The sequence below is a fragment of the Ranitomeya imitator genome, chromosome 5, assembly GCF_032444005.1.
Source record: "Ranitomeya imitator isolate aRanImi1 chromosome 5, aRanImi1.pri, whole genome shotgun sequence".
Lineage (NCBI taxonomy): Eukaryota > Metazoa > Chordata > Amphibia > Anura > Dendrobatidae > Ranitomeya > Ranitomeya imitator.
In genome coordinates this window covers 659,318,839-659,331,452 of record NC_091286.1, presented here as the reverse complement: position 1 = coordinate 659,331,452, position 12,614 = coordinate 659,318,839, and the positions used below count along the sequence as shown (strand labels likewise).

The window sequence follows — 12,614 nt, the reverse complement described above, 5'->3', positions numbered from 1 at the left end:
CGCCATGTTAAAGATAGGTACGCATGATGTATGCGGATCTGTGCGGATGATACGCTGTGCACAGAGACGCAAATGTGAAACCACCCTAAGCCCTCAGCACAGAGCGCATGATAAATGTGCGCTGAGCCTTACTGCGATCTTTGGGAGGCAGAATGAAAAAAATCAGCATGTGAACAAATGATTTTATTTATTTTTTATGCCATTTCTCATGCAGTATAAGTGATTAGGCAACTTTATTCTTGGGGTTGGTGCGATTACAGTGATACCAGATTTATATCGGGTTTTTATGTTTGGCTGCTGTCACACACTAAAAGATGCTTTTTATTGTAAAAAATAGTTTATTCATCACCACAGTTTGAGAGCCATAATTTTTCCATATTTTGTCCCACAGAGTCATGTGAGGTCTTGTTTTTTGCGGGATGATTTGACGTTTTTATTGGTATAATTTTCGGGCACATAACATTTTTGATTGCTTTCTATTCCAATTTTTAGGAGACAAAATGAACAAAAACAAGGAAATTCAGGAATTTCTTTTGCGGCGGGGGTGGGGTTATGCTGTTCCGTGTTTGATAAAATTGATAAGGCTGTTTTCTTCTTTGGGTCAGTACGTTATAGCGATACCACATTTCTATCTTTTTTAATGTTTTGGCGCTTTTATACAAAAGAACCTATTTTATAGAAAAAATAATTATCTTTGCATCGCTTTATTCTGAGAGCTATAACTTTTTAATTTTTCCATTGATATAGCCTTATCGCAGTTTGTTGAGGGTGATGGTGGAGCGGCTGGCGAGGGCTTTGCCGGCCACCATGCAGCATTGGGTGTGCAGGGGACCTGGGCACTCTGGACCAGCTAATAAGTTGGATTGAGCGGTATACAGCCACTCAGGACTTTGTACAGAAGCATGGGAATATTCCACAAACCTCTGTTGGGGCTAACTAGGACCGAGCCTGTGATGAGGGGGTAACCCAAAGTGAGGGTGACGAAAGTCCCGTTTTCCCTAGAGCGGCTCCAAAGTGTAGTCGTGCCGCAGCGATTAAATGTTGGTGGTGCCAAGGGCCTCGACATGTGGCTACCAACTGCAACCAAATATCTGAGCCCATGGACTGCATGTATGCTCGCCGGATGTCTATGTATGGCCAGTCAGTCTGTACCACCACTACGAGCACTACAGACAGCGATGCCTATCTGTGCCAGGTACTCGTGAACGGGTACCAAACAGAGGCTCTCCTGGACTCGGGGTGCATAGTGACTTTGGTCCATGGGTCCTTTATTGCCGGGGACAACCCCAAAGGATGGAAAGTGGAGGTGATGAGTATCCATGGGGAAAGCTGAGAATACCCGACTGCGGAGGTTAATTTTTCCACACCATGTGGGGACATTAAACATGTGAAGACCCTTCCATATGGCACTGTTCTGGTCTCTGTGGGAGCCCAGGGTCAATCCTGCCAAGATAAATGTTGTGTCCGGTGTAGAACTCAAAGATCCCGTCAGGGGTACCTGCCATAAGGGTCGCCAACCTAGTGACAGAGTGTAACCCCGATAGGTTCCCCCTAGAGGTTGTGGCAGGAGAAGTCAGGGAGACCCCACCACACCACGAGCTGGAAATGTCCTCTGGTAAGTTCGGGACAGCTCAGTTCCCAGGACCCACGCAGAAACGCGAGAATAAAAAAAGCCCGAAGGAACCGGGAGTGCATGGTCATAGAGATGACTAGGGACGTGCGCACGAGGAACCCTCTGGCATTGGCCAAGGATGTGGCCGGGGGTCAGGGTAAAAAGAATTGACAGCTAGACAGCAGTGTTGGGAGGCTTGGGTTCGGGTGCGACATGGTTTAAGCGTGACATAGTCACTGAGGCATGGAGGGTATGCAGGAAACGGTACTAAGTGCCAAAAGGCAGGTACTTAGGTCACGGGATGAGCTGCAGGGTTAGTGAACCCATATTAAATAAAGTCGAGACCACCCAAAACTGGCCCAAATCTACTGTTAGTCAGGAAAGTGGGCATGTAGTCTGCAATGGAGAAAAGGGAAGTGGTTGGTTGGGTAGCGAAGTATGGAGGAAAAACGCAAAGGGGAGGGATGCATGCGTCAACAGATGGTTCCGGTCCCTACTTTGGTTTCTCAGTACAGAGATGGGCGGTGATGTCACAGGGTCATGCGGATGCCCTGTCACGTGCCCATGTGGAATGACAAGTGTTCAACCCCACAGGTTTGAACAAAGGGGGGAATATGTGAGGCAGGGACCAGTGTTACATGTAGGGGTCGCTGTGTGTTCCCCCCAGGATGCACACGGAGGTGTGTTACGGCCATGGGAGTACATTGCAGTCCCAGGCGTAGCTGTGATTGAAATGCAGAATAAAAAGAAAGTGAGTATAGGTCTTGGACATGCTGTTTGTCCAAGGCAGGTTCAGGGAAAACCTGCTCTGGGCTTTTGTGTTTTGAAACAGACTGCAGGATGGTAGTCGTACAGTCCGTTTCATTCCTGGCTGGGTTTTCCATGTGGCTGAAGGCCACAGATTCCAGTTAAAAACCCTTCACTATAGGGTTTGGGTGTGTCAGGTTCAGAGTCATTGTCAGTCTGCTGTTTGGAGGGATACAGAGCAGAAGGCTCTGCAGAGCTCCAGCTGTGTAAGGCAACACAGGCAATGAAGCCAAGCAGACAAGGCAGCTCAGGGGCCTGGTACCCACAACATACACAGCGGTGCAGTCGCCCACGGCAACTGGTCTCGGAGGTGGACTGGCGTGTTTATCGGCTGTAAAGTGGAGGATATGGTTCCCGGCTGTGATCCGCAGGATATCTGTTATGACCTGGTGGTAAGGACAATAATGGACCTGGTGGTTAAGAGCACACGGAATGACCTGATAGTTACTAATAATATAGGACGAGCTCTGAGACGTGGGAACTCTGCTGACCGCAATCCCTAATCCTATCACACACACTAGAAATAGCCGTGGATTGCTCCTAACGCTCCCTATGCAACTCGACACAGCCTAAGGAACTAGCTAGCCCTAAAGATAGAAAAATAAAGCCTACCTTGCCTCAGAGAAATTCCCCAAAGGAAAAGGCAGCCCCCCACATATAATGACTGTGAGTAAAGATGAAAATACAAACACAGAGATGAAATAGATTTAGCAAAGTGAGGCCCGACTTACTGAACAGACTGAGGATAGGAAAGGTAACTTTGCGGTCAGCACAAAAAACTACAAAAAGACCACGCAGAGGGCGCAAAAGACCCTCCGCACCGACTCACGGTGCGGAGGCGCTCCCTCTGCGTCCCAGAGCTTCCAGCAAGCAAGACAAAAATCAAAATAGCAAGCTGGACAGAAAAATAGCAAACTAAAGAAAAACAAGCAGGAACTTAGCTTCTGCTGGGAAGACAGGTCACAAGAACGATCCAGGAGAGAACTAGACCAATACTGGAACATTGACAGGTGGCATGGAGCAATGATCTAAGTGGAGTTAAATAGAGCAGCCAGCTAACGAATTAACCTCGTCACCTGTGGAAGGAAACTCAGAAGCCGCAGCTCCACTCACAATCACCAGAGGAAGCCCATGGACAGAACCAGCCGAAGTACCATTCATGACCACAGGAGGGAGCTTGACAACAGAATTCACAACAGTACCCCCCCCTTGAAGAGGGGTCACCGAACCCTCACCAGAGCCCCCCGGCCGACCAGGACGAGCCAAATGAAAGGCACGAACCAGATCGGCAGCATGAACATCGGAGGCAAAGACCCAGGAATTATCTTCCTGACCATAACCCTTCCACTTGACCAGGTACTGGAGTTTCCGTCTCGAAATACGAGAATCCAAAATCTTCTCCACCACATACTCCAACTCCCCCTCAACCAACACCGGGGCAGGAGGATCAACGGATGGAACCACAGGCGCCACGTATCTCCGCAACAATGACCTATGGAATACATTATGGATGGCAAAAGAAGCTGGAAGGGTCAAACGAAACGACACAGGATTGAGAACCTCAGAAATCTTATACGGACCAATGAAACGAGGCTTAAACTTAGGAGAGGAAACCTTCATAGGAACATAACGAGACGACAACCAAACCAAATCCCCAACACGAAGTCGGGGACCCACACAGCGCCGGCGGTTAGCGAAACGTTGAGCCTTCTCCTGGGACAATGTCAAATTGTCCACCACATGAGTCCAAATCTGCTGCAACCTATCCACCACAGTATCTACACCAGGACAGTCCGAAGAATCAACCTGCCCTGAAGAGAAACGAGGATGGAAACCAGAATTGCAGAAAAACGGCGAAACCAAAGTAGCCGAGCTGGCCCGATTATTAAGGGCGAACTCAGCCAAAGGCAAAAAGGACACCCAATCATCCTGATCAGCAGAAACAAAGCATCTCAGATATGTTTCCAAAGTCTGATTAGTTCGTTCGGTTTGGCCATTTGTCTGAGGATGGAAAGCCGAGGAAAAAGACAAATCAATGCCCATCCTAGCACAAAAGGCTCGCCAAAACCTCGAAACAAACTGGGAACCTCTGTCCGAAACGATGTTCTCCGGAATGCCATGTAAACGAACCACATGCTGGAAAAACAATGGCACCAAATCAAAGGAAGAAGGCAATTTGGACAAGGGTACCAAATGGACCATATTAGAGAAGCAATCACAAACCACCCAAATGACCGACATCTTTTGAGAGACAGGGAGATCCGAAATAAAATCCATAGAGATATGCGTCCAGGGCCTCTTCGGGACCGGCAAGGGCAAAAGCAACCCACTGGCACGAGAACAGCAGGGCTTAGCCCGAGCACAAGTCCCAGAGGACTGCACAAAAGAACGCACATCCCGCGACAAAGACGGCCACCAAAAGGATCTTGCCACCAAATCTCTGGTAGCAAAGATTCCAGAATGACCAGCCAACACCGAACAATGAACCTCAGAGATAACTCTACTAGTCCATTTATCAGGGACAAACAGTTTCTCCGTTGGGCAACGGTCAGGTCTATCAGCCTGAAATTTTTGCAGCACCCGCCGCAAATCAGGGGAGATGGCAGACAAAATTACCCCCTCTTTGAGAATACCCGCCGGCTCAGGAACACCCGGAGAGTCGGGCACAAAACTCCTTGACAGGGCATCAGCCTTCACATTCTTAGAGCCTGGAAGGTACGAAACCACAAAATCAAAACGGGAGAAAAATAGCGACCAACGAGCCTGTCTAGGATTCAACCGTTTGGCAGACTCGAGATAAGTCAAATTCTTGTGATCCGTCAAGACCACCACGTGATGCTTGGCTCCTTCAAGCCAATGACGCCACTCCTCGAATGCCCACTTCATGGCCAACAACTCTCGATTGCCAACATCATAACTCCGCTCAGCAGGCGAAAACTTTCTAGAAAAGAAGGCACATGGTTTCATCACCGAGCCATCAGAACTTCTTTGCGACAAAACAGCCCCTGCTCCAATCTCAGAAGCATCAACCTCGACCTGAAACGGAAGCGAAACATCTGGCTGGCACAACACAGGGGCAGAAGAAAAACGACGCTTCAACTCCTGAAAAGCTTCCACAGCCGCAGAAGACCAATTGACCACATCAGCACCCTTCTTGGTCAAATCAGTCAACGGTTTAGCAACACTAGAAAAATTACTGATGAAGCGACGATAAAAATTAGCAAAGCCCAGGAACTTTTGCAGACTCTTCACAGATGTCGGCTGAGTCCAATCATAAATGGTCTGGACTTTAACAGGGTCCATCTCGATAGTAGAAGGGGAAAAATGAAACCCAAAAATGAAACCTTCTGAACTCCAAAGAGACACTTTGACCCCTTCACAAACAAAGAATTCGCACGAAGGACCTGGAACACCATTCTGACCTGCTTCACGTGAGACTCCCAATCATCCGAGAAGACCAAAATATCATCCAAATATACAATCAGGAATTTATCCAGGTACTCTCGGAAGATGTCATGCATAAAGGACTGAAATACTGATGGAGCATTGGAAAGCCCGAATGGCATAACCAGGTACTCAAAATGGCCCTCGGGCGTATTAAATGCTGTTTTCCATTCATCGCCCTGTTTAATACGCACAAGATTATACGCACCACGAAGATCTATCTTGGTGAACCAACTAGCCCCCTTAATCCGAGCAAATAAATCCGACAGCAGCGGCAAAGGGTACTGAAATTTAACTGTGATCTTATTAAGAAGGCGGTAATCAATACAAGGTCTCAAAGAACCATCCTTCTTGGCCACAAAAAAGAACCCTGCTCCCAATGGTGACGACGACGGGTGAATATGACCCTTCTCCAAGGATTCCTTTACATAACTCCGCATAGCGGCATGCTCTGGCACAGATAAATTGAACAGTCGGCCCTTAGGAAACTTACTACCAGGAATCAAATTGATAGCACAATCGCAATCCCTATGAGGAGGTAGGGCACTGGATTTGGGCTCATCAAATACATCCCGGTAATCCGACAAAAACTCTGGGACTTCAGAAGGGGTGGATGACGAAATAGACAAAAATGGAACATCACCATGTACCCCCTGACAACCCCAGCTGGACACAGACATAGATTTCCAATCCAATACTGGATTATGGACCTGTAGCCATGGCAACCCCAAAACGACCACATCATGCAGATTATGCAACACCAAAAAGCGAATATCCTCCTGATGTGCAGGAGCCATGCACATGGTCAATTGGATCCTGTACTGAGGCTTATTCTTGGCCAAAGGTGTAGCATCAATTCCTCTCAATGGAATAGGATACTGCAAGGGCTCCAAGAAAAAACCACAGCGCCTAGCAAACTCCAAGTCCATCAAATTCAGGGCAGTGCCTGAATCCACAAATGCCATAACAGAATAGGATGACAAAGAGCAAATCAGAGTAACGGACAAAAGAAATTTCGACTGTACCGTACCAATGGTAGCAGACCTAGCGAAACGCTTAGTGCGCTTAGGACAATCGGAAATAGCATGAGTGGAATCACCACAGTAAAAACACAGCCCATTCCGACGTCTGTGTTCTTGCCGTTCAGCTCTGGTCAAAGTCCTATCACATTGCATAGGCTCAGGTCTATGCTCAGATAATACCGCCAAATGGTGCACAGCTTTACGCTCACGCAAGCGTCGATCGATCTGAGTGCCAAAGACAGACTCATTCAGACCAGTAGGCATGGGAAATCCCACCATGACATCCTTAAGGGCTTCAGAGAGACCCTTTCTGAAAATTGCTGCCAGGGCACATTCATTCCACTGAGTGAGTACAGACCACTTCCTAAACTTCTGACAATATATTTCTACCTCATCCTGACCCTGACACAGAGCCAGCAAGATTTTCTCTGCCTGATCCACTGAATTAGGTTCATCATAAAGCAATCCGAGCGCCAGAAAAAACGCATCAACATCACGCAATGCCGGATCTCCTGGCGCAAAGGAAAATGCCCAGTCTTGAGGGTCGCCACGTAACAAAGAAATAATGATTTTCACTTGTTGAACAGGGTCACCTGAGGAGCGAGGTTTCAAAGCAAGAAACAATTTACAATTATTTTTGAAATTCAGAAACTTAGATCTATCCTCAAAAAACAAATCAGGAATTGGAATCCTAGGCTCCAACATCGGATTCTGAACCACAAAATCTTGAATGTTTTGTACCCTTGCAGTGAGATTATCCATACAAGAGAAGAGACCTTGATTGTCCATATCTACACCTGTATCCTGAACCACCCAGAAGTAAAGGGGAAAAGAGAGACAAAACACACTGCAAAGAAAAAAAAAATGGTCTCAGAACTTCTCTTATCCCTCTATTGAGATGCATTAATACTTATGGCCACCTGTACAGTTATGGCCTGGTGGTAAGGACAATAATGGACCTGGTGGTTAAGAGCACACGGAATGACCTGATAGTTACTAATAATATAGGACGAGCTCTGAGACGTTGGAACTCTGCTGACCGCAATCCCTAATCCTATCACACACACTAGAAATAGCCGTGGATTGCTCCTAACGCTCCCTATGCAACTCGACACAGCATAAGAAACTAGCTAGCCCTAGAGATAGAAAAATAAAGCCTACCTTGCCTCAGAGAAATTCCCCAAAGGAAAAGGCAGCCCCCCACATATAATGACTGTGAGTAAAGATGAAAATTACAAACACAGAGATGAAATAGATTTAGCAAAGTGAGGCCCGACTTACTGAACAGACAGAGGATAGGAAAGGTAACTTTGCGGTCAGCACAAAAAACTACAAAAAGACCACGCAGAGGGCGCAAAAAGACCCTCCGCACCGACTCACGGTGCGGAGGCGCTCCCTCTGCGTCCCAGAGCTTCCAGCAAGCAAGACAAAAATCAAAATAGCAAGCTGGACAGAAAAAGTAGCAAACCAGAGAAAAACAAGCAGGAACTTAGCTTCTGCTGGGAAGACAGGTCACAAGAACGATCCAGGAGAGAACTAGACCAATACTGGAACATTGACAGGTGGCATGGAGCAATGATCTAAGTGGAGTTAAATAGAGCAGCCAGCTAACGAATTAACCTCGTCACCTGTGGAAGGAAACTCAGAAGCCGCAGCTCCACTCACAACCACCAGAGGAAGCCCATGGACAGAACCAGCCGAAGTACCATTCATGACCACAGGAGGGAGCTTGACAACAGAATTCACAACAGATATCGTGTACTGTGTAGTGCTGTGAGTTGGACATTAATGCTGTGAGTTGAATATTAAAGAGACTTTTGTGTTGGAAATTTGCTGGGTCACTGCCTCATCACTGCATAGGGTGCTACCGCTGCACTACAATGTACAGTGAATCATTTAGATATTTTTGGCAGGTGTTTAAGAATCATGTAGAGAAGAACCATTTTGCGAGAGAGTTTTATCATGTTTTTTGTTAGTGTCGTGATCTGTTTTGATATGGAGGGTATTGAGAGCTGGGCATTCCCACAAAATCTCTTTTTTGACGGCCAAAACATCAGTAGAATTTTTTTCAGAAGGCTTTATGTAATTTAATAGGTATGAAGTATCACCTAGATGCTACTCTGTAATGCGTCTTGTGTAATACATGGCAGGCAATTGATATGTAGGGTATAAGGAAAGCTTTTTGACAATTCCTCATCTGTAAAGGTGGTCTTTACATACTTTTCCAAGTTTAAGATGTTGTTTCATTTTAGATGGCCTGTTGTAGTAGTAGTGGTTTATTTTAATATTATGAATACATTTATCCAATTCATCAGTAAGTAATGAGCATTGTGTGAACAAGTGTGAAATGGTTTCTTCAGAAAGATCTTCCTAAACTCTTATCTTCTCAAATGGTGCTGTTGGATGGCCATTTTCTTTCATGTAAGAGTTGAGGAGTCTTTTTTGTCAGAAAGAAGTTGAGTCTTTAGGATCACGTTCCTAGGAATTTCTGTTAGAATTAAGTGCAATAGATTCTGTCGATTGTGGGATCCAGGCCTTTTATATCAAGGACAGTTTTGTTTAGTAAGTCCTTGACAAATTTCAACAAATTGCTCTGTGGTGCACTTTCAGGGATCTCCATCAGTTTGATATTCTTACGCCTCTTGTGGTCCTCTAAATCCTCTACCTTATACCTCAGGGTGTTGATCTGCTCTTTTTAGAGAGTATTGATCGATGGTGATATTGTCACTTGCCTTTTAGAGTTGGTAGATTTTGTTCTCATTTCTATCAATTCTTTTATTTTGTCCCATCTGGGACATTGCTTATTTGGGATTTTTGAGGGAGAGGGCGAGCCATTGTCTGAATTAGTTCCTGTGTCTCTTGCTTTCTCTTGGATTCATGTCCTTTTGATTTGTCTGTCATTTTGCATGTACCGTTCTCTCCTGATGGCAGGTACAACAGGGCTTGCTGAGTGCTGGACGGTTCACTTTGAGATGATGTTGGCAATATGGGAGCGATGACGTGAAACTTCTCTTCCTGCTGAAGCCGTGTGCGTTGTGCCCGGGCCCTTCCGCTCTGACTAGGGAGGTTACTGAAGCCGGCACATGTCTTGCTTTGTGTCAAGTCCCTCTCTGCTAGCTCCTTTTTATCTCTGGCTGAGGACATCTTAAGATTCCTTAGGGATTCCCGAGCACTGTAGGTGTAATTTTTTCTTTCTTGGTGTTGGTACATCAATCACTTTGAGGTTTGACATCAGGTGCTCTAGGTTATGCTGTCTACAGTGTCCAAACAACACCCCGAGGATGTTGCCTTTTAGAATCTCTTCATTCCCTAATTTGTCTAAATTAAACTTTTTCTATATTGGAATGTCCAATAATTAACACATATTGTAAAATAATAAAACTATTTAAGAATAACATTGCCAATTCTGGATATTTTAATAAAAAGAATTTCGAGCAACCAAACTTTTATACAAGCAAAAAAAAAAATCCCAACATTTCATGTCCATCCTCATGGAATGATCCCAAGAACGGACACTTTGAGGGTAAATTTGCATGAACCCTCCTAGCCAAATTGGTGAGATTCTTCAGGCAAAATCTATACTGTTGGACCATTGGCATATGCCCCGGCTATACAGATATTGCTAAAAAACAACTTAGCAGAAGTCATACATATGTTATACTTTTAAACAGATTTTTTTAAAAATTAATTTCGATGGAAAATCCCTTTAAGAAATGTGAACATGTCTAATATAGTATTTAAAACTCTTTAGTTTAGCAAAAGGATAATATTGTATATTAAAAATTGTAGACAACTAATGAATTTACATGGTGTCTTGTCATACCTGCAACACCTCAGCCATCAAAACTTTCCTAGGTCTGGTCCTCATGCCCGACTTTGCCTTGGTGATAGTGTGAGAAGGTTACCTTGTAGGTGGCACAAATTTGGCGTTTTTGCAACAACAAGTCCTGGTATCGGGGGAGATACTTACGGAAAGAGTTATATTGGTTGATATCCCTTGGTACTTTACCGAGGTTGGGTCTAGGAGATCTGCTGTGAAGGTTTCATTCAGGGTAATTGACCCCTTTATGTCAACTGGAGAAGTAAAAAAAAAATACAAGTTGATGTATATGAAAAATGTAAAAAAAAATATTGCAAAGCAACCTGAACCAATGTTTATTGGAGGCTGTCATTCTTTAGGTCGTCAGTAAATCTTACTTGAATGTATCAACATACAGACCTTGTGTTATACCAGGTACAATGGATGGTCCATAATCATTTTTGAGGTCTGACTTTGATACACTCTCTTAGGCCAGTCTCACACGTACAGATAATTCCGGTACCGGAAAAATCAGTACCGGAATTATCCGTGTCCGTGTGCTTACCGTGAACATCAGTGTGGCACACGTGCGGCAGCCTTGTGCTGCCCGTGTGCCAACTGGGTACCACACGGACCGTGCAGGAGACAGCGCTACAAGTAAGCGCTGTCCCCTGCATCTGGTGCTGAAGACGCCATGCATATCTTCTTTCCATCTTTCCAGCAGCGTTCACTGGAGAGAAGATATGAAAACCCCCCTTTTTTTTTTCCTTGTTTAAAATAAAGATCCCTGTCCCCAAACCCCCCCCCACCCCCTGTGCGCCCCCCGCTGTTAATAAAATACTCACCCGGCTCCCTCGCAGCGTCCGGTCCTCGCCGCACCTACTCCTGTATGAGCGGTCACGTGGGGCCACTTATTACAGTAGGGGTGGGAGGGGGGTGGCGACAGGGATCTTTATTTTAAACACGAGGACAAAAAAAAAAGGATTTTTCATATCTTCTTTCCAGCGAACGCTGCTGGAAAGAAGATATGAATGGCCGCTTCAGCACCAGATGCAGGGGACAGCGCTTATCTCTAGCGCTGTCTCCTGCACGCTCCGTGTGGTACCCAGAGCATGCCAAGAGTGTGCAAAGCAGTCATCAAAGCAAAAGGTGGCTACTTTGAAGAACCTAGAATATAAGACATAATCACAGTTGTCTCACACTTTCTTGTTAAGTATATAATCCCACATATGTTAATTCATAGTTTTGATGCCTCCAGTGTGAATGTACAATTGTCATAGTCATGAAAATACAGAAAAATCTTTAAATGAGAAGGTGTCCAAACGTTTGGTCTGTACTGTATATATGTATATTTTGGAGGAAGGGAAATATAGAAGGAAAAGTGCAAAAATGAAAAATGGACCAGTCCATTAGAGGTTAAAGGGGTTGTACACTATTCAGACAATTCCGTCTCAACTTCTATGTTTCCCCCTTGTACAATACTACCACTTATACTCATCTGCGGTGCTGTTCCAGCGGAGCCGGCGCTGTTCCAGCGGTGTTGGCACTGGCTCTCCCGAGGATCGCTTGACATTGTTATGTCATGCAATCCTTGCAGCCAACCAACGACCGCTTCACTTACCCCGCCTTCAGGGAAATCAGGGCAGCCACAGCTCAAAATTTCTCCGGATGTCAACTAAGTCCGTAGGAAGGGGAGAGTTAAGTGGCCACTTACTGGCCACTGGTGATCCCTGGGAGATCAGGTGATGCCAACACTGCTGGAACAATGCCGGCACCGGAGGTGAGTGTAGGTTTTATTATTTTACAAGGGGGAAATATACTGATTGAGAAGGGGTTGTTCGAGTAGTGGACAACCCCTTTAAATCCACCTAAATCTCAGTTTACCTTTTCCTAAACAATGAATCCTTTAGATAAAAAGTATAGTTTTATG

The 12,614-nt window shown here is 45.4% G+C and overlaps 1 pseudogene; it reads right to left on the bottom strand.

Moving 5' to 3' along the window:
• Positions 1–12,614, bottom strand: part of LOC138637930 (uncharacterized) — a 108,485-nt pseudogene that overhangs the window by 49,916 nt on the left and 45,955 nt on the right.